Source organism: Vulpes vulpes, chromosome 13 (genome assembly GCF_048418805.1).
Source record: "Vulpes vulpes isolate BD-2025 chromosome 13, VulVul3, whole genome shotgun sequence".
NCBI classification, from domain to species: Eukaryota; Metazoa; Chordata; class Mammalia; order Carnivora; family Canidae; genus Vulpes; species Vulpes vulpes.
This window is the reverse complement of record NC_132792.1, coordinates 36,218,426-36,238,337: the sequence shown is the minus strand read 5'-3', so window position 1 is coordinate 36,238,337 and position 19,912 is coordinate 36,218,426. Positions and strand designations below refer to the sequence as shown.

Sequence of the window (19,912 nt, the reverse complement as noted above, 5' to 3'; positions counted from 1 at the left end):
GTGATCCCGGGTCCCAGGATTGAGTCCCACATCAAGCTCCCTGTGGGGAGTCTGCTTCTCCCTCTGCCTCTCTCTCTCTCTCTCTCTCTCTGTGTCTTTCATGAATAAATAAATAAAATATTTTTAAAAAATTAATTGTTTTCTTTGGTAGTTCTCTGTCATAGTTAAAGGGGTTGGGGTCTAGGATATGTCTTGAATGGATTATACAGATCATTTTAGAATTCTCCTGCTACTTCATTTCTCCTCTTCTCTCATTCCCCAATGTGGTCAGAAAGCCCCCACATGTCTGCATTCTTGAATCTCAGGGCATCAAGCTTAGGGAATGGTTCCAGTTCACTACATGCTCAGAAAAACTCCTGGGTTGCAGCTGAGGGTGGTGCAGTACCAGGCAATATCTCCATTTTCACTGCTGGGCTCTGATCTTTCTGCCTAAACTTTAGTTTGCATCTTCTTTTATTGCTCTTTTTTCCCCCTTCCCAGATTTACATACCTCCTGGTTCTTCTCCTCCCTCTGGGATCTGTTGTCCTACTGGCTCTGTTTCAGGGCTGGTCCTGACTTCCCTGCTAATGCACATTCTGGCTCATATTGATTCACAAATTGCTGACCCCTGACTGATTTTTTTTTTTCCTTCCAAGTCTTGCAGCCAGCCACACTCATTGTGGTTCACAACCCTAGTGTAGATGAATTGCATCTGCTGCCAACATTTACAGACAATCATTGGAATCGAACTATGACAAGTGAGGAGATCAAATCAGTAACTCCCTAAAATGTCTGCAAAGTAGAACCAAGGCCCAGATGTCTTCACTACGGAATTCTACCAAACATTCGATGAAGAATAAATCCAAATTCTTCACAAATTCTTCACAAATTCTCCCAAAAAACAGAAAAGGAGGGAACACTTCTCAAATCATTCTATCAGGTCAATATTACTCTAATACCAAAAGCAGACAAACACGAAAAGAAAACTATAGGGCAGTATCTCTTATAAATATGGATGAAAGTAGGCAAAAAAAAAAAAAAGAAAAAGAAAAGAAAAGGCATCCAGATTATAGAAGAACAAACAAAATTATATTCTCAGGTGACATACTCTTGTATATAGAAAGTGCTAAAAAATTATTAGAACTAATGAGTGAGGGGATCTTTGGGTGGCTTAGCGGTTTGGCACCTGCCTTTGGCCCAGGGCGTGATCCTGGAGTCCCGGGATCGAGTCCCACATCAGGCTCCCAGCATGGAGCTTGCTTCTCCCCCTGCCTGTGTCTCGGCCTCTCTTTCTCTCTCTGATATACATAAATAAAAAAAAAATCTTTGAGAACTAATGAGTGAATTTATCCATCAAGGTTGCAAGATACAAGATTAAAACATAAAAATCAATTGTCTCTATATACAATGATCAATCTAAAAATGAAAATAAGAAAACTATCCATTTATGATAGCATCTGAAAAATAACATGCTTAGAAATAAATTTAACAAAGAAGTGCAAAACTCATACTCTGAAAATTAAAAATATTCTTGAAAGAAATTAAATAAAAGCTAAATAAATGGGAAAGTATTCCCACCTCCGTAAGTCAGAAAACTTAACATTGTTACAATGTAAATAGTCCACAAACTGATCTATAGAGCCAATGCAATTTCTAACAGAATTCCAAAGGACTTCTTTTTGCAAGTTGACATGCTGATTATAAAATTCAAATAGAGTTGTAAGGGACCCAGAATAGCCAAAATAATTCTGAAAAGGAAAAATAAAATAGGACTTACATTCTCAATTTCGAGATTTATTATAAAACAACAGTAATCAAGACAATATGGTATGGTCACAAGGCAGACACAAATCAATGGAATAGAATTGAGAGTCCAGAAATAAATGCATACATCTATAGTTGACTGATTTTCAACAAGGTTGAAATTTTTCAACAAGGTTGTCAGGACCATTTGATAGGGAAAGAATAGTCTTTTCAACAAATGGTGTTGGGGGGCATCTGGATAATCACATGTAAAAGAATGGACCTTTATTTTACAACATATATAAAAATTAAGTCAAGATGGATCAAAGATAAATGTAAGAACAAAAACCATAAACTCTCAGAAGAAAACATATGGGCATATCTCTACAACCTTAGATTTGGCAATGGTTTCTAAGATATGATGTCAAAAGCAAGAACAACAACATCAACAAAATAGGTAAAGTGCACATCAACAAATTTCAAAACTTTTGTATAATAGGACTTATATCTAAAATATATAATGAACACTTACAATTCAATAATAAAAACACTCAAAATTAGGTAGAGGATCTGAATAGATATTTATGCAGAGAAAACATACAAATTGCTGATAAGCACACATAAAGACTCTCAACATCATTATTATCAGGGAAATACAAATCAAAGCCATAATGAGATCCCACTTCACACTCACTAGGATGGCTAGAATCAAAGTCAGATAACAACAAGCTTTGGAAAGTACATAAAAAAATAAGAGCACTTGTACACTGCTAGTGAGAATGTAAAATGGCACAATCACTTTAGAAAACAGTCTGGCACTTCCTCAAATGATTAAACATAGGATTATCACATGACATGGCAATTCCACTCTTAAATATGTGCCTAGGAGAAATGAAAACATATATCCACAGAGAAAATTGTACATAAATGTTATAGCAGCATAATTCTTAATAGCAAAAAGATGGAAACAATCCAAGTGCCCATAAAATGATTAGTGGACAAATAAAATGTGGTGTATCTATGCACTGGAATAGTATTTGGCAGTAAAAATGAATGAAAGTACTGATACATTGCTACAATGTAGCCAAACCTGAGATCATTATGCTAAATGAAACAAATCAGTCACAAAGGAACACATACTATATGACTCTATTTATATGAAAATCTAGAATAGAGAAATTTAGAGAAACAAAAGTAGATTAGTGGTTGTTTATGGAAGTGGCATAAAGAGTGTATTTTATTGTATGTGAATTATATCTCAATATAACTGTTAAAGAAAAACAAACAACCAAATCCACTCAAAGATTGTATTCAATGACTTAAAAACACTAAAAAGCTTTGAACATCTACTCCTGGAGGTTTAGCTTCATAGATCTGTTTATTTTGCAATTAATGAAGGTTAAAGGAGCATTCTCTAAAATTGTCACTTGGAAGCTTAGAGTTTCTAGTCATGACTCCAAGCACAAGTACACCACCATCACGTCTTTCAAAAGAGAATTTATTTGCCTTATTAACAAACCAAGAGTACTGGGTCTATCAGAGAGAGCAGAATAAAGGAAAAAGATTAAATGTTTTATTTGCTTAAATTGTTCAAAGAAGTATGCTAGAGTATAATAGATGGGTTTAAACTTCTTTTAGAGTTACAGCATTTCAAGTTCTTAAAAAAGGAATAATGCACTAAAGTCCATTTAAAACTCGTTAATAGTGACATTGATGACCATAAAGTAGAGGCTACATGAGTATTTCAAGCTTAAATTCATTACTATGAACTACTGGCTATAAGCAATGAAACTAAATACAGAGTTAGTGAGTTAGGGAAGGAAGGAAAAATATATATATAAAACCTAAGGAAGGAGCTGTAACAATATTTGGATGAGAAGATGATGACAGGATCAATTAGGTGGCAAATCCAGAAAAAAAGAGAAAAGGAAAAGGAAATGAACCCTCTGAGAACTATTTCAATGGGTGCTGGAAACATGATGATTTTTTTAAAATACTTTATTTATTTATTTATTTATTTGAGAGAGAGAGAGTGTGTGTGTGTACATGGGTGGAAGGCAGTGGGAGAGGGAGAGAATCTCAAACAGATTCCCTGCTGAGAGCAGAGCCTGACTCGGGGCTCAATCTCATGATCTGAGACCACAACCTGAGCCAAAACCAAAGAGTTGGTTGCTTAACAGACTGAGTTACCCAGGTGTCCTGAAAACATGGTGATTTTGATTAGATTTTTTCTGATTTTGCCACACATTTACTAATAGCTAAATGTGCACATGGACAGCAATGTTTATTATAAAGTAAATAATTTTTAAAAATAACAAGGTAGGCCCAGTGATTTTTAAAAAAATGTTCTATTGTACCTGCTTCCCATGTTAGCAAAAAGGTCTGAAAATTGAGGTATAGACTTAATCATTATTTGCCTGGTCTGAAGGAATAAGGGAGTGGATCAAGCCTCTAAAAGGGAGATATCCACACACTAGTGGAATTGTGAATTAAAAACAGGACTACCAGGTCACTTGGGTGGCTCAGTCAGTTAAGCTTCCAACTTTTGATTTCAGCTTGGGTCATGATCTCAGGGTCATGGGATCGAGCCCCACCTCGAGCTCCATGCTGGGTATGGAGTTTCCTTGGTATTCCCTCCCTTTCCCTCTGTCTCTCCCCTCCTCCTCCTCCTGGTTTGTGTGTGTGCATGCTCAAGAAAGAAAGAAAGAAAGAAAGAAAGAAAGAAAGAAAGAAAGAAAGAAAGAAAGAAAGAAAGAAAGAGAAGGAAGGAAGGAAGGAAGGAAGGAAGAAAGAAAGAAAGAAAGAAAGAAAGAAAGAAAGAAAGAAAGAAAGAAAAAAAGAAAAAGATTATTTGTCATATTTGTCAATTTGTGAAAAACCAACTTGGCTTGTAAGAATAAATCATGTTTGATCTATGAAATTCTTTCAGAAGGAAAATAAGTGTATAGGGAAAGGGGAAATCATGAATGCATTTTATTCTTGAAAAAATCTTTGAAATTTGTTCACACCAATAGCTTAATTCGGTTACCCCAGGATTCAGCAGAGGGATTTATTATGGATAAAGAATAATATCAAGGTAATAGGGAAGGAACATTATCAAATAGGGTAATAATGTATATTGTGGTATTTCCTGAGGAATCAATCGTAGGCCAATCTGATTTAATGATTTATTATATTTTGGAAAAGAGAGTGCACAGTAAAATCTCTAAATTTGAAAATGATACTGAATTTTTATAGGGAGTGATATGTGAGAATGAAAGGTATAAACTATGCAAAGTAAAAATGGCAGATGAATTTTGGCCTAAGTACAAGTTAAGAAACGCATTAGTGGGAAAATAATCCAAGTTCCAGTTTTTTTTAAAGATTTTTGTTTATTTATTTATGAGAAACACAGAGAGAGGCAGAGACATAGGCAGAGGGAGAAGCAGGCTCCATGCAGGGAGCCCGATGTGGGACTCAATCCCGTGACTCCAGGATCATGCCCTAGGCCGAAGGCAGACGTTCAACTGCTGAGCCACCCAGGCATCCCCCAAGTTCCAGTTATAGATGGATTTGATTGCTAAGTCACAGTGGAGTCCAGGGTTCCAGGCATCACTGAGGCTGTCCTTTAAAGATATCTTTAAAGATGTGCTGTTGAAACTCAAAGTGTCAATACAATATTATTGGAGACGAGACAATTGACATTGTAGACTATTCTATCTATGGGCAAATTGCTTTCATGACAGCTTGCAGCACGTGACTAGAGGGATTTGGCCATACAGCACACCTTCTCTTCCTTGTGCAATGATTATCACATCCATGAACATACTTATCCATAAAAACAGAGTACCAGGTTGGCTGCATCATGGGTAAGAACCCAAATGGCATTCTCAGGCTAAATTAAACATCAGAAAATGGTAGGAGTGATTCAGACATTTACTGAGCAATGACAATGAGAAAGGCACTCTGCTGGTGGTAGGAAAAATACACAGATAAATTTATTTCGGCTCCTGGTCTACCCAGAGAAATAGGACAACTGCAACACAGGGGAGATAGTAACTTTGCTATGTGAAATGTATGGATGTGAGTGTCCAGAGGAAGGAGAACCAAACTCCATAATACATTTGTTCATTCATTCAACTGACATTTATTGAGTATGACTCTTCATTCATGTATTATGTCAATATTTATTTATTGCTTCCTAAGTGCTAGCTGCTGTTATAGGTGGTAGGGGGTAGTAATAAACAAGACAAGGTCCCTGTTCTCTATAGTTACAACAGATTTTTTCAAGAGACCAAAATAAAGCTGATAACATCAGATATTAAGTACTATGAAGAAAATAAAACAAATGAGTGTGATGAGTGGCTGAAGGTTGGTGGCTTCTTTATAGGGAATGACAGAAGTCTCTCAGAGAGGTGTCATCTGACTTGGGACTTACTGATGAGAAGGAGGCTACCAAGTGAACAGCTTTCGAGGCAAAGGGTACAGTAAGTACAAAGGTCCTGAAGTGGGAAGAAGCATGGTGTATTTAAGAAACAGAAAAAAAATAGCATCTATAACTCTGTGAGCCTGGTGAAGTTAGACAAGGCTGAAAGAACTGGTTCTCCCCTTGAAGAATCCCTCAAGTGCAATGGAAGAAAGAGAACATGCAAGCAATTGCATGATAATGTGAGGCATACGCAGATATACAATAGACAATTTTACTTTAAATATGAAACAGGAGTCAAAGATGATTGGTTATGAATTATATTTTTGGAAAGAGCTAGGAACATAAAGTGAGGAAGAGGGACTGTGGACAAGGATGCTACAAACACACAGAAGTCCAGACCGTGAGCTGAGGTGGAGCCTCACCGTAGGGGTAGAAGCAGCAGCAAGGGTGGGCAACGGAGCCACAGTCCAGGACTGGGAGGCTAAAACTCCTTAAACAGCAGGATTGGAATGACCCTTAAAAGGTTAATCAAGCCCACCCACCCCCATTTCCTCTGAAAGCTTCTCAGGACTCACTGAGGTCTCAGAGTTTCACTCACTTGACTTAAACTTCTGTCCAATTAAAATGCAAAGAGACCCAGGAGGAGAAACGCATCATACTTAATTACTTTGCAGGGTATTTATTAGTGCTCCACTTAATCTTCAAAAGGTCTCTTTTCAGAAGGGATGGCAGCCCCTTGGTAAGAATTTGCCTAGATGATTATAGCTCTTCCATCTTTATAGTGAGGCAGGAGATACTAATGAGGCAGTTGCATCTCTTGGATCAGAACAAATTGGTAGTTTTAGGGAGACAGGGGAGAAGGCCATTATAAACCGGGTTCCAAGTCCAGGGTCTGGCTTCCTGAGACCTAGGGAAAGTTAGTTAATTATTTGGAATGCCAGTTGCCTTATCTGAAAGAATGCCAGACCTAGAGATTTGTTCTGGAGTTTTAATTGGATATTTGAGTGAAAGTGCCTGCCAGACTCATAAATGTTTAATGGTCATTCTTTCCCACTCAAGCCTGTGGCCCAAATTCAGGGGCGTGGCCAGGTGTTCAGGAAGGTCAATCTGAGTGGGGCAAAGGGAGCCCGATGACTCTGAGGAGCAAGGGAAAACAAGTCAGCGTCCTGAGGAGAATCTAGAACTTCTTTCCAAGCAACAGAGAGCAGATAAGTGAAAAATGAAATTTAGCTTAATGCCAAAAAGAATCCCGAGTGGAAAAACTACAGGACTCTCAGAGTAATGAATTTTCTTGCTTCTTAATGTAGAAAGCTAACACAGATGCTTGCTTCAGGGGTGTTAAAATATAATAGGACTAAATTTTATTTATTTATTCATGAGAGACATAGAGAGAGAGAGAGAGAGAGAGAGGCAGAGGCACAGGCAGAGGGAGAAGCAGGCTCCATGTAGGGAGCCCGACTTGGGACTCGATAGCGGGTCTCCAGGATCACACCCTGGGCTGAAGGCAGCTGCTCAACCGCTGAGCCACCCAGGCGTCCCTACTTTTAGGGATTTTGATAACAAAATCCAAACATAAGAAACCACCAACTCCACTTGCCAGAATTTAAACCAAGTTAACCTCAAATCAATCCATAGTACATCCAAAGAGGAAAAATATTTACATTGCCTGACCTGGGATTCTAGCAAACAAACTCTTACCTTTGTCAGATCCTAGGCCTCTCTTTTTTTTTTCCCCCCCTAGGCCTCTTTAATATCACACTAGTGTAGTTTCAATTCCATTCCATTCCCTTCCATTCCATTCCATTCCCTTCCATTGTCTCTTGCCAGGAAAATGGGTTTTTATTTTTATTTTTTTTAATTTTTATTTATTTATGATAGTCACACAGAGAGAGCTCCCTGCAAGCGCAGGGAGAGCCCGGAAGGTGACAGCTTCGCGGTGAGCGCCGCCTGGGCTCGGAAAGGCATCGAGGAGTGGATCGGGAGGCAGCGCTGCCCGGGCGGGAGCTCTGGACCCCGACAGCTGCGGGCAGCGGGCACCGTTGGCAGAGGAACCCGGGAGCTCGTGGGGGAAGTTTTCAGAGAAACACTCAGTGAGGAGGAAGAGGAAGACTTTCGGCTAGAAGTGGCCCTGCCTCCAGAGAAGACAGATGGGCTGACCAGCGGAGATGATAAGAGGAGGGAGAAGGCGAGCGAATCTTGCCCTGGCTCCAAAAAGCAGCTGAAATTTGAAGAGCTCCAATGTGACGTGTCTGTGGAGGAGGATAGCCGGCAGGAGTGGACCTTCACCCTGTATGACTTTGACAACAATGGCAAGGTCACCCGTGAGGACATCACCAGCCTGCTGCACACCATCTACGAGGTGGTTGACTCCTCTGTCAACCATTCCCCGACCTCGAGCAAGACGCTGCGGGTGAAGCTCACAGTGGCCCCTGATGGAAGCCAGGGCAAGAAGGGCATCCTTCTCAATCACCCTGACCTGCAGGGCACGAGGCCCAGAGCGGAGACCAAGCCTGCCGAGGAGCTCCGAAGCTGGGAGAAGAAGCAGCGAGCCCCACTCAGGTTCCAGGGTGACAGCCGTCTGGAACAGTCTGGCTGCTACCACCACTGCGTGGATGAGAATATTGAGAGGAGAAACCACTACTTAGATCTCGCCGGGATAGAGAACTACACGTCCCAGTTTGGGCCTGGCTCCCCATCAGTGGCCCAGAAGTCAGAGCTGCCCCCCCGCACCTCCAACCCCACTCGGTCTCGCTCCCATGAGCCAGAAGCCATCCACGTCCCACACCGAAAGCCCCAAGGCGCGGACCCGGGCTCCTTCCACTTCCTTGACACCCCATTCGCCAAGGTCTCGGAGGTCCAGCAGCGGCTCCGGGGCACCCAGGACGGGAGCAAGCACTTTGTGAGGTCCCCCAAGGCCCAGGGCAAGAGCGTGGGTGTGGGCCACGTGGCCAGAGGGGCAAGAAGCAAACCCCCCGTGGGACCCGCCGTCCCCGCGGTGTCCCCGGCCGCCCACCTGGCCGCCAGCCCCGCCCTCCTCCCCACGCTGGCGCCCCTCGGGCACAAGAAGCAGAAGCACCGAGCCAAGGAGAGCCAGCAGGGGGGCCGGGGTCTGCAGGCGCCCCTGGCGGTGGGCGGCAGTGTCGTGGGGCGGGACCGCGGGAGGGACCTGCCCGCTGTGGTGGTGTATGAGAGCCCGGCCGGCCAGGCGGTCCAGAGACACGAACACCACCACCATCACGAACACCACCACCATTACCACCACTTCTACCAGACATAGACCCCTCCCCAGAAACCCCCAGCCCTGCCATATGAAGGACCCCTCCTCCCCCGCGCCCCCAAGGCATTATTATTCTATTAATTATTGTTATTATGACGATTATTGTTATTAATAATTATTGTTACTCCACTAAAAAAAAAAAAAAAAAAAAAAAAAAAAAAAAGGCAGAGGGAGAAGCAGGCTCCATGCACCGGGAGCCCGATGTGGGATTCGATCCCGGGTCTCCAGGATCGCGCCCTGGGCCAAAGGCAGGCGCCAAACCGCTGGGCCACCCAGGGATCCCGAAAATGGGTTTTTAAATGGGTTTCCATTTGGAGATGGCTCAATGCCAGACTGAACAGGGCTTTCTAGAGGCATTGGAACACTCAAATGTCACCAGTTAGAGTTGGTGCAATTTCTGCTCATGAGATTTTATTTAATGCAATTACTCAAAGAAACAAGAAGGCAGATATAAGGACATTGGTATCAGAGGGACTGCAAAATCCATTGAAATAGCATCTATTGAAGGAGTCAGGTGACTTAGGTTAGGCTCTTAGTTCTATTAATAAGCTAAATGTAGGACTTAATTGGATAAAGTGACAGATGTCTAATATTTTTCATTCTTATGTACACAGAACAGGTTCAAACCAGCCTAGCATAGATTCAAGCACTCACCCTGTGGATTGGCCAATTTAGTTTGAGGCAAGGAGGCACTCCCAAACATACCAGACTCCTTGGAAATATGTTAAGTGGTATTGATGATGGCCAGAGCTGCCAGGGGTGTCAAATGCATTTAAAAGTAAGCAGAGCCCAGGCCTGTTGCCCCCCTGGGTGGGGACACAGTTGATTTCAGGAGGGCATGGTTCCTTTCTAGTGGTGTGTGCAGGAGGCCTGCAGTCAGCAATCTCACCCGATAGAGAGCACATCAAAATAATATGAAAGGTACTACAATTGTAGCTCTTATATTTGTGAAAATAGTGAGAATGGTATTGTCATCTTTAGCAGCACTTGGGTTCTTTTTTATTTTCCTGTTTAATCTTTGGGAGGGGCAATACAACATTGAGGTGAAGGACAGACCGTCAGGTAGATTCCCTGGATTTGAACACTGGCTCTAACACTTGCTAAATGGATGACACTGAGCAAGTCACTTAACTACCTTGTGCCTCAATTTCCCCATGTATATGGAGAACAGCATGCACCTACCTCCAAGACTTGCTTTGAGTCTAACATGGAGAGAACAGCAGCACCTACCTCCAAGACTTGCTTTGAGTCTATATATTAGACTGTTTAGAGCAGGCCTAGCATGTGGCAGATCATCAATAAAGTTAGCTTTTATTATATTTCTGTGTGAGGAATTAGAACAGTAATATATTTAATATAAAACAGTAGACAAAACATTTTTTTAAGATTTATTTATTTAGTTTTAGAGAGAGAGAGAGAGAGAGTGAGAAGGGTGGGACAGGCAGAGGGAGAAGGAGAGAGAGTCTTAAGCAGACCTTACGCTAAGTGCAGAGCCCTAGGCGGTGCTCCATCTCAGGACCTGGAGATCACAACCTGAGCTGAAACCAAGAGTTGGTCACTTAGCCGACATGTGCCACCCAAGCACTCTCAAAATTTTTTTAATGTAGAACACCCATTACCTTCCATATTCCCACTACCTGCAGGCAATCTAAACATTTTAGGGAGGAAGTTATGTGGTAATAGAGATAATTATTTGCCTATACCATATTTATTCTTCCCTCTTCCTTAGTAACTATACCCTAATTTTTTTTTTTGATTAAAGAAAGAACTCTGGTTTTTAATAGTTTTGATCATTAAAAAAGTTTAAACCTGCATAGCAATCATTTCAAAAATAATTATTTAATGTTCCATAATTAAACTGTACACAACCTAGTCTTGGGACATAGAAGCCAGTGAGGTGAGTTTGGAGCAGTCCTGTGCAGTCCCAGGAGCCAGGAGTCGAGTTTTCATTGGCCTTTTTTTTTTCTTTTTTCCTTTTTTTGTCATTCTGTTCATCTAAGATTATTTGGATACTTGGCACAATCTGGCTCTGCTGCTGAGCAGATCTGCACTGGGAAGAGAGAGCAGCTTGACCCCGTCCCTTCTCGCTTCCCCTCCCCCACTTGGCTGGATTCCTCAAAGTCGCTCAATGTCTCGGTATTTCTTCCTCAGAATAGAGACCTGGTCTCTATTTCCTGGCAAATGAGATTTCTTTTCCTACATTTCTTTGCAAATGAGATTCCGCACATGACTAATTTACAGCCAATGAGATGAAAATGCTCAACAGTAAAATGGATAAAAAAGTTGTGGAATGGAATATTATATGGTGATGAGAATGGAGAAACTATAACTCAGCAACATGAATGAATCTCACAAACATAATATTGGGCAAAACAAGACAGACACTACTGAATATACCCTGTATAATTCCATATATAAAAAGATCAAAAACCAGGCAAAATAATCCCTGCTTTTAGAAATCAGGATAATGGTTACTTTTGGAGGTGTAGTGACTTGAGGTAAGGGACATGCTCAGAGATACTCCTCAACAGAAGAATACCACAATGCCTTTAAAATAACAGGCTAATGCCATTGGCTTTAGAGCATCTTTCTAGAAATCAAAGGCCATCTTAATATTACTTGCCAATAGAGTGGAGAATCAAGGGCTCTTATGGCTCTGCTCCTGCCGGGCAGTGACCAGTGGGTAAAACAGCTCATTAGCTTTTGTGCAAAGCCCAGAGCCTGCCCCCAGGAGAAGGCAGAGGGCTGCCTTAAACAGCATCTCCCTCCTGGCTACACAGTCCCCAGCCTGGGCTGGACACAGGCCCTGCCAGCATGTCCTCAGGGTGCAGAGCTGTGTGCTGCTAGCTGTGTGATGCTGTTCTTCCCTGTTCTCTTTGGGCCCTGTAGCTTTTAGGCCATGGTGCTTAGATTTTTCAGGCATGTTGCTGATGGTGCAGAAATTCCAAATGTTGTGAAGTTCTCAAAGCACTCAGTGTTAAGAGAGTGTCTGTATCTAGTTTGTGAATTCCGTCTATTTGGAATTCTGAAAACTGAAGGGACCATTCTTCAGGGTCAGTAGGAGCCTTACGTCATCAATAGCAAACATTCACTGAAAGCCTTTTATGTCCCGGCCCATAGGCAACTACCTACGTGGTGTAACTAGGCCTCCTCTGGAATCAGGCTCACCCTCTGAATGCTTAGTGTGCCTCGGAGATTATACAGCCTCCATCCAGGTAAAAAGAGGCACCAACCCATGACTATCCAGCTTTTAACAAGGTGCTTCTCCATGGCATTGAGACATGGGATTGCTAAATTTTGATGAGACAGAGGTGGTCAGAGGCCCAACAAGCTCTCACGTGATGAGACATTGCTGTAGGATACACATGAGGTGAGTAGGAACCCAGGAAAGAATTTATTGAATGCACACTATGTGTCAGACATTGTGTAAACATTAGCTGTTGTAGGTCAGGAATCAGACTCTAGGATGAAGGTTCATTGGGAGGTGACCTCAGCACCAATACCTGAGAGAGATGAGGACGTGGTATTGGGCAGAGGAGGAAGTGGAATGGTGATGCCAGGGCAGCAGAGGCCTCAGCCAGCCTGCCCCAACCCAGGAGCTTCTGGAGTTGGGATGGTCTCTCAGAGTTGCCCTAAATTGAGGCAAGGGGCCAGCCCCAGGCCTTTGTGCCCTGTCTCTCCACCCAACAGAAGTTATGGGTCACCCACTGACTCTGGGGAGGCAGTATAATTGGGGAAGGCAGGTTCTGGAAGGGGCTCAGTTGTGAACAGTCAGCAGCAAGGGAGGGAGGGTCCTGAAAGAGTGGTCTGGGCAAAACAGCTGCCACTACACTGAATTGTTTAATCCATACATACAACGGTCCTGGAAGTAGTTCTTATAATCACCATTTTCAAACGAGGAAGCTGAGCCTCAGAGAAGTTAGCCTGTCTAGGTTCACATAGCCACGATTTAAACACAGATTAGACAGCCTAAAAAATACATTTACTTTTATTTAGGGAAAAAGCCAGATGAACACATGGGAAGGGAAAAAAGAGAGAGAGAGAAGCAAACCATAAGAGACTCTGAATGATAGCAAACTAGGGGTTGCTAAAGGGGGGTGGAGGGATAGGCTAGATGGTGACAGGGCTTAAGGAGGGCACTTGTTGGGGTGAGCACTGGGTGTTGTATGTGGGGGATGAATCAATGAATTGTACTCCTGAAACTAATGTTACACTCTATGTTAACCACTCAGAATTTCAATAAAAATTTGGAGGGAAGAAAAACTCTGTGTACTTTCTACCACACCATCCCGCCTCAGAAAGAAAACAAAACAAAAAGCAGAGAGGATGGAAGAACCCTGGAGACATTGCACTCACTTCACAGTGTTACAAGGAATGGATTCAGAGACATGGACAGTGATTCAGAACGCGGTCTTTAGAACCATCCCAGCAGGCTTTGAGCACCAGCCACGCTGCTAGCCACTTAACTTCTCAGTTTTCTCCTTTGTAAAATGGAGATAATATTTGTTTATGCCTCAAGGGGTTTTATAATGTTTAAATAAAATAATAAATGTAGTCCATCCCAAGGGCCCAGCCCTGTTCCCGGCCCAAAGTAAGCACCTCGGAAACATTAACTGCTCTGTAACTTTCCCGTGTATGGTAACTTTGGAGAGCGCAGGAAATGCCCCCTTTAGGATTCTGCCTCCCAGGTGCCCTCCACATGGTCTCATCACCAATAAAGGCCCTAGATTGTTTGGTCCTGGATATTTTTAAGATCCAGTTTTTAGATGGTCAGGGTAACTCCAGAAATCTGAAAAGGAGCCAAGTGCCAACCACACCTAACCCTTAAATGCATAATTCTGGAGGCAGAATAAATAAGAGATCTGTTAAAATAGCCCTTTCTTGTCTGCCAAACAAAATACCTTTGATTGAAGTCAGCTTTTTAGAAACCTTGGACAGTGCGTGAGTGGAGGTTGTTTCACTCTCAAAGAAGCCTCAACAGAGTTTTGTAATCCAAATCCCACAGCCTGGGGAGAGAGGTCATTAGCCCTGATGCTGTGATTTCACCACTACCTCCTCCGGACAGCCAAGTGCAGGCAGCTGAGCCCACAGCACATGTCTCCTAGGTGTGTGGCCAGTATTTCATGACCCCACACCCCAGGCCCTGCAGCCACTCAGTGACTCAAGATGAATTCTGCCTTCGGCTCAGTCTGCCCACCCTGTAGCCAAACAAAAAAAGGACCTGGAAAGTTCAGTCAACTACACCAATTTTTTTTTTTTTAAAGAACATACTTTCTCAATCTTCTCTTTTTTTTTTTTAAATTTTATTTTTTTATTCATGAGAGACACAGAGAGAGAGGCAGAGACACAGGCAGAGGGAGAAGCAGGCTCCATGCAGGGAGCCTGATGTGGGACTCGATCCCGGGACCCCAGGATCACACTCTGGGCCAAAGGCGGATGCTAAACTGCTGAGCCATCTAGGCGTCCCAATGACTACTCCTTTTTAAAAATTATTTTTAAGGAGAAAATCATTCATCCTAGTGTAGTAGATTAAACAGTGGTCCTCAAAATGCTGGGTTCAGCTGGATCCTGTACATGGATCTTTATGTGGAAAAGGGGTCTTTACAGCTATATTTAGGTTAAGGATATCAAGATGAGATCATCCCAAATTATTTGAGTGGGCCTTCTAAAGGCAGGTGTCCTTATAAAGAATGGCAGAGGGAGGTTTGAGACACAGAGAAGGCCAGTGAAGACAGAGGTAGAGGCTGGAGGATGCAGCCAAGGTAAGGAACCCTGCAGCCACCAAAAACTGAAAGCGGCCACAGAGGATTCGCCCCTAGAGCCTTCAGGGTGAGGACAACCCTGCCAATACCTTGATTTCAGACTTCTGGACTCCAAAGCCATAAAAAAATAAGCTTCTAGTGTTTCAAGCCATCAACTTGGTGGTAATTTGTCACAGCAGCCACAGGAACTAATACACTGATGGTGTATTAGTTCCTGTATCACCTATAAGTCTATCTGTACTATCCCTCAAGATGTTTATGATTCTTTTATACCTTCAATAAATAGAAAATACCAGTTTAAACAACATGATCTAATTTTTATTACAAAGCAATATATGACAGCTATTCATTGAATACTACTACTTAGAAGGCTTTATACACACATGCACCTATGGTTAGGCCCCAGATCCTGTCCTCTTGTGCAGATTTAAGGAAATCACATCTGGGATTGGGCTAGTCTCCCTCAAGGATCTAGAAATATCCAGTTATTTTCCCTTCAATAGATCCAGACCAGAGATCAAAAATTCAAATGTCCTTAGGAGCCAGGTAGGTATATTTTTCAATGAATCGGCCTCATAGAAAATATTCAGGCATATTGGGGACTGTGGCACACTGGGAAAAACATACTTGCCTCAAATGGGAACTCTAACTCAGCTCATTGATTGTTGTCATGGAAGAGACTGACTGTTTCCAAATCTTATTTTTTCAAGAGATACTTGATTCAAATTTTTTGTTTGTAGGAAACCCCCTGTTTTTTTTAAGTGTGGGCGTCTAATTCAAATTCTCTTAAAACATTTTTCAGGCCACACAGAGGCTTAGGTTTCCACTTGTTTAGACCTTATAAAGTCATTTGACTCCTTCCAGAGGGTAAGAGAAAGGTAGCTTAGAACACAATGCCTGGGCTCCTTTGTTGGAAGAGATATCGAAAAATTCTTCTCATTCTTTGCTGATAAGCCTACAGCTTTGAACAAAAGATACAGTTAATTTTGTAATCAAATTATTCTGCCTCATGAACTTTTTCATGAATTGCCCTAAGTAAGCATTGTGCCAAGTCACGTGGTAAATGCTCAGTGAATGGTAGCTGTCATCTCTGATTTGATTGGTATGAATTTTCTTCTCCTCCTTTGGATACTTGAAGAGTAGGGATGGGGTAGGACAAATGATGCCAGAAAATGATGGAAGAGCCTTGTTATTCATTGACCAAGCCTGCAGGCCCTGTTCAAAAGCAAGTGGCCCTATTCCTTCCATTACCTTGAGTGCCAAGCAGAGCCACAGGAAATTTCCATTGTGCACCAAAGTCAACAGCGCTTAGTATTCACTCTGGTCCTCAGCACTCCTACGCTACTCCCTATCCCTATTAAAAGTCCAGGGGCGCCTAGATGGCACAGTTGGTTAAGCATCTGCCTTTGGTTCAGGTCATGATCCCAGGGTCCTGAGATCAAGTCCCTTGCATCGGGTTCCCTGCTCAGCAGGGAGTCTACTTCTCCCTCTTCCCCTCCCTTGCTCATGCTCTCTCTCCCTATCTTTCTCTCTCTCAAATAAATAAATAATCTTTTTTTTATTTTTTTAAATTTTTTAAATTTATTTATGATAGTCACAGAGAGAGAGAGAGAGAGAGAGAGAGAGAGGCAGAGACATAGGCAGAGGGAGAAGCAGGCTCCATGCACCGGGAGCCCAACGTGGGATTCCATCCCGGGTCTCCAGGATCGCGCCCTGGGCCAAAGGCAGGCGCCAAACCGCTGCGCCACCCAGGGATCCCTAAATAAATAATCTTTAAAAAAAAAAAAAAAAGTACTGTCCGTTGTGGGGCACATCGGAGCAGCTGTTCCACTCAAGCCCCCTTCAGTCTTTGGAGTCCCTCTGTCTCTGGAACACCTCAGTTCCAACACCTGTAGGAACCTGGATTTTGGGGCGATTAGGTGAGGAAAAGCCTTTTAATTCCCTCAAGGAACAAAAGTACCACTATCACCCAGGCTGCTTGGAGGATTATATCAGGGACCAAGAGAAATAAATTTGTACCTTTTTCCTTACTGCAGAAAACATAAACTAATCTCAGTGGATCAAGCTACCACATTATCCTATTAAGGAGAAATGCTCCTAAAATCCAGACTTTGGAGTCGGTGCAGGCATCTGAAAGCACTGATCTCTGGGTTGCCATCAACAAAGTAGTGCCCAAGAATGTCAACAATAGACCAAAAGCATAGACAAGAGAGACAAGAAGGGATTTTTATTGGGAAGAACTCTGGGAACACACTCACCACACTGAGCTCCTCAAACTTTTGGTCTCCTGGGTCTAAGGGAAAGTCTCTTGGCCAGGAAGTATTAGCTTCCAGGCCAGGACCAGATGACTTTCTCCCAGTAGGGCTCAGTCAAGTTCATTCCTAGATGGTCTCTAAGAAGTCGTGTGAATGAGAGAAAGCCTCAATCTATCTGCTTCAGCTTCTTCTGTAAAATGTGACGAACATTAGCACCTTCATCTATTGCCAAGAACCGTTGTGCAGAACAAGAGAAAAATACACATACTTTTAAATGTAGACAACATGCTTGAAATTTTGCATTTTGAAAAGTTAGAAATGCCCTTGAGTAAACTGCCAACTCCTCACAGAACAGATAAAGGAACTTTTATTCTGCCCAGAACAAAAAGATCCTGGCTATTCCTTTAAAACTCTAACATAGCCTTGTAGTGTTATCTAAGAATTTGTTACACATTTCGTAAGATTTCTTAGCTAGGATGACTCTGATTAGAGAGACAAATGTGATTTAGGATTACAACATTTATTCTGAAAGGTTTTTAAAACAACTTGCATTACCATACATTATAACTAGAGCTTCAAAATAAATAGTTCCTTTAAAGTTTACGTAGGCTACGCAATGACCCTGCTGCCCATAGTTAAATACAAAAAGGCATTTGATACCAAAGCTGTATTAGATCAGCACTTATAGTGCGATATAATTCTATGAACTGTGGATCTGGAATTTAAAACAATGGCCAGACTGACACCATCCATTGCCTCTGTTAGCACTCAGGAGACGGTATAGTCTACTTTTCAAATTTCAGAGTTTAAGATGTTAGAACAATGCTTTCAACGGATCTTTTACGCTTTCCATTTTAGGTTCACTTTTTAAAATTTAGCAATAATACCCAGTTATTAAACCCAGTTATTCTATGTTTTATGGGAAAAATAATTTGAAAAGATATTGGAATAATTACTATACACTATTGCTTAAGTGTTTTCCAGAACTTTTTAAGACACACTAATTAAACAAAAGAATTGGAGAATTTGAGGGAATCTAAAAGAACTAGTAGATTCTCTGATTTTACAGATGAAGAAACTGGGCCCAGGGATCTGGGTGAACTGACCTGCCCAAGTTGATATAATTAAATCATAGCCAAAGTTATGGGTAGCTCAGTGGTTGAGTGTCTGCCTTCGGCTCAGGGCATGGTCCTGGGGTCCTGGGATTAAGTCCCGCATCGGGCTTCCCGCAGCAGGCTCCCCACCTGCTTCTCCCTCTGCCTCTTTCTCTCTGTGTCTTTCATGAATAAATAAATAAAATCTTAAAAAAATCATAGCCAAGATTATCACAAAAAAAAGTCTATTGATAGAGAATTCTTTCAGAAAGATGGGTACTATAAGTTAGTGTGTTTGGGCAAACACACCCCTCCTCTTACTGTGGATGGTTATCACAAGGTCCATATAATATAATAGAGGAATTGATATATTTTGAACCTATAGTAGGTGAACTTAAAGATCTCCTCCCTGAGTGTATAAAGTGAAACAAAGGGAACCTGATTAGAATGAGTCATCATGGAATATCCCAGAAATGGGTGGAGCTGACCTAAGACCCAGCCTATGATCATCCATATCAGAATCACCTACAACTGTGGTAATCAAGTCTTTGCCAGTCTGTTAGTCTTTTGTTCACAACACCCTAAAACACTTTTTAGTATAAGTTTGTGTAGTTGAAACAGATATAATTTCTAATATATTTTAAGTATAAACATTCTAAAATAAAATGGCCACCTTAAATTTTAAATATATCTAAAACAATATAAATGCCAAAATGGCTAGTTACCATCACACATCATAGGTTAAAAACAAAAACAAAGGCTAAAGTTCTTTAGCATTTGAAGATTCTACATCTTTCCCTTCCTTCTAATTCCTACACAGAATTTCTATTGTAACCTTTTAGTTCCTATTTAAAATCTTTTTTTTTTTTTTAAGATTTTATTTATTTGAGAGAGGAAGAGAGAGAGAGCATGAGCAGAGTGAGGAGCAGAGGGAGAAGTAGAGGGAGAAGCAGGCTCTGTGCTGAGGAGGGAGCTCAACCTGGGGCTTGATCCCAGGACTTGGGGATCATGACCTGAGCCAAAGGTAGAAGTCCAATCAACTGAGCCACCCAAGTGCCCCCCATTCAAAATCTTTTATTAATTACCATGTCATATTTCTTTGTAACAAAAGTATTAGTACAAATTGAGTTTGTAAATTTTTATCTTGTTTTCTGTGACAATTCTCTAGGTGTTAAAATTGTTCTGACTTGATTAATTATAACTCCTATTAATATACAATAATATAATGCAATATTTGATATAAAATCACTAAACAGGAGGATCCCTGGGTGGTTCAGCGGTTTGGGGCCTGCCTTCAGCCCAGTGTGTGAGTCCCAGGACTGGAGTCCTGGGATCAAGTCCCTTATCGGGCTCCCTGCATGGAGCCTGCTTCTCCCTCTGCCTGTGTCTCTGC

The 19,912-nt window shown here is 41.9% G+C and overlaps 1 pseudogene; it reads left to right on the top strand.

Moving 5' to 3' along the window:
- The window catches only part of LOC140595098 (protein naked cuticle homolog 1 pseudogene), a 44,902-nt pseudogene extending 35,367 nt beyond the window's left edge, over nucleotides 1–9,535 (top strand).
- Nucleotides 9,536–19,912: the final 10,377 nt, after the last annotated feature.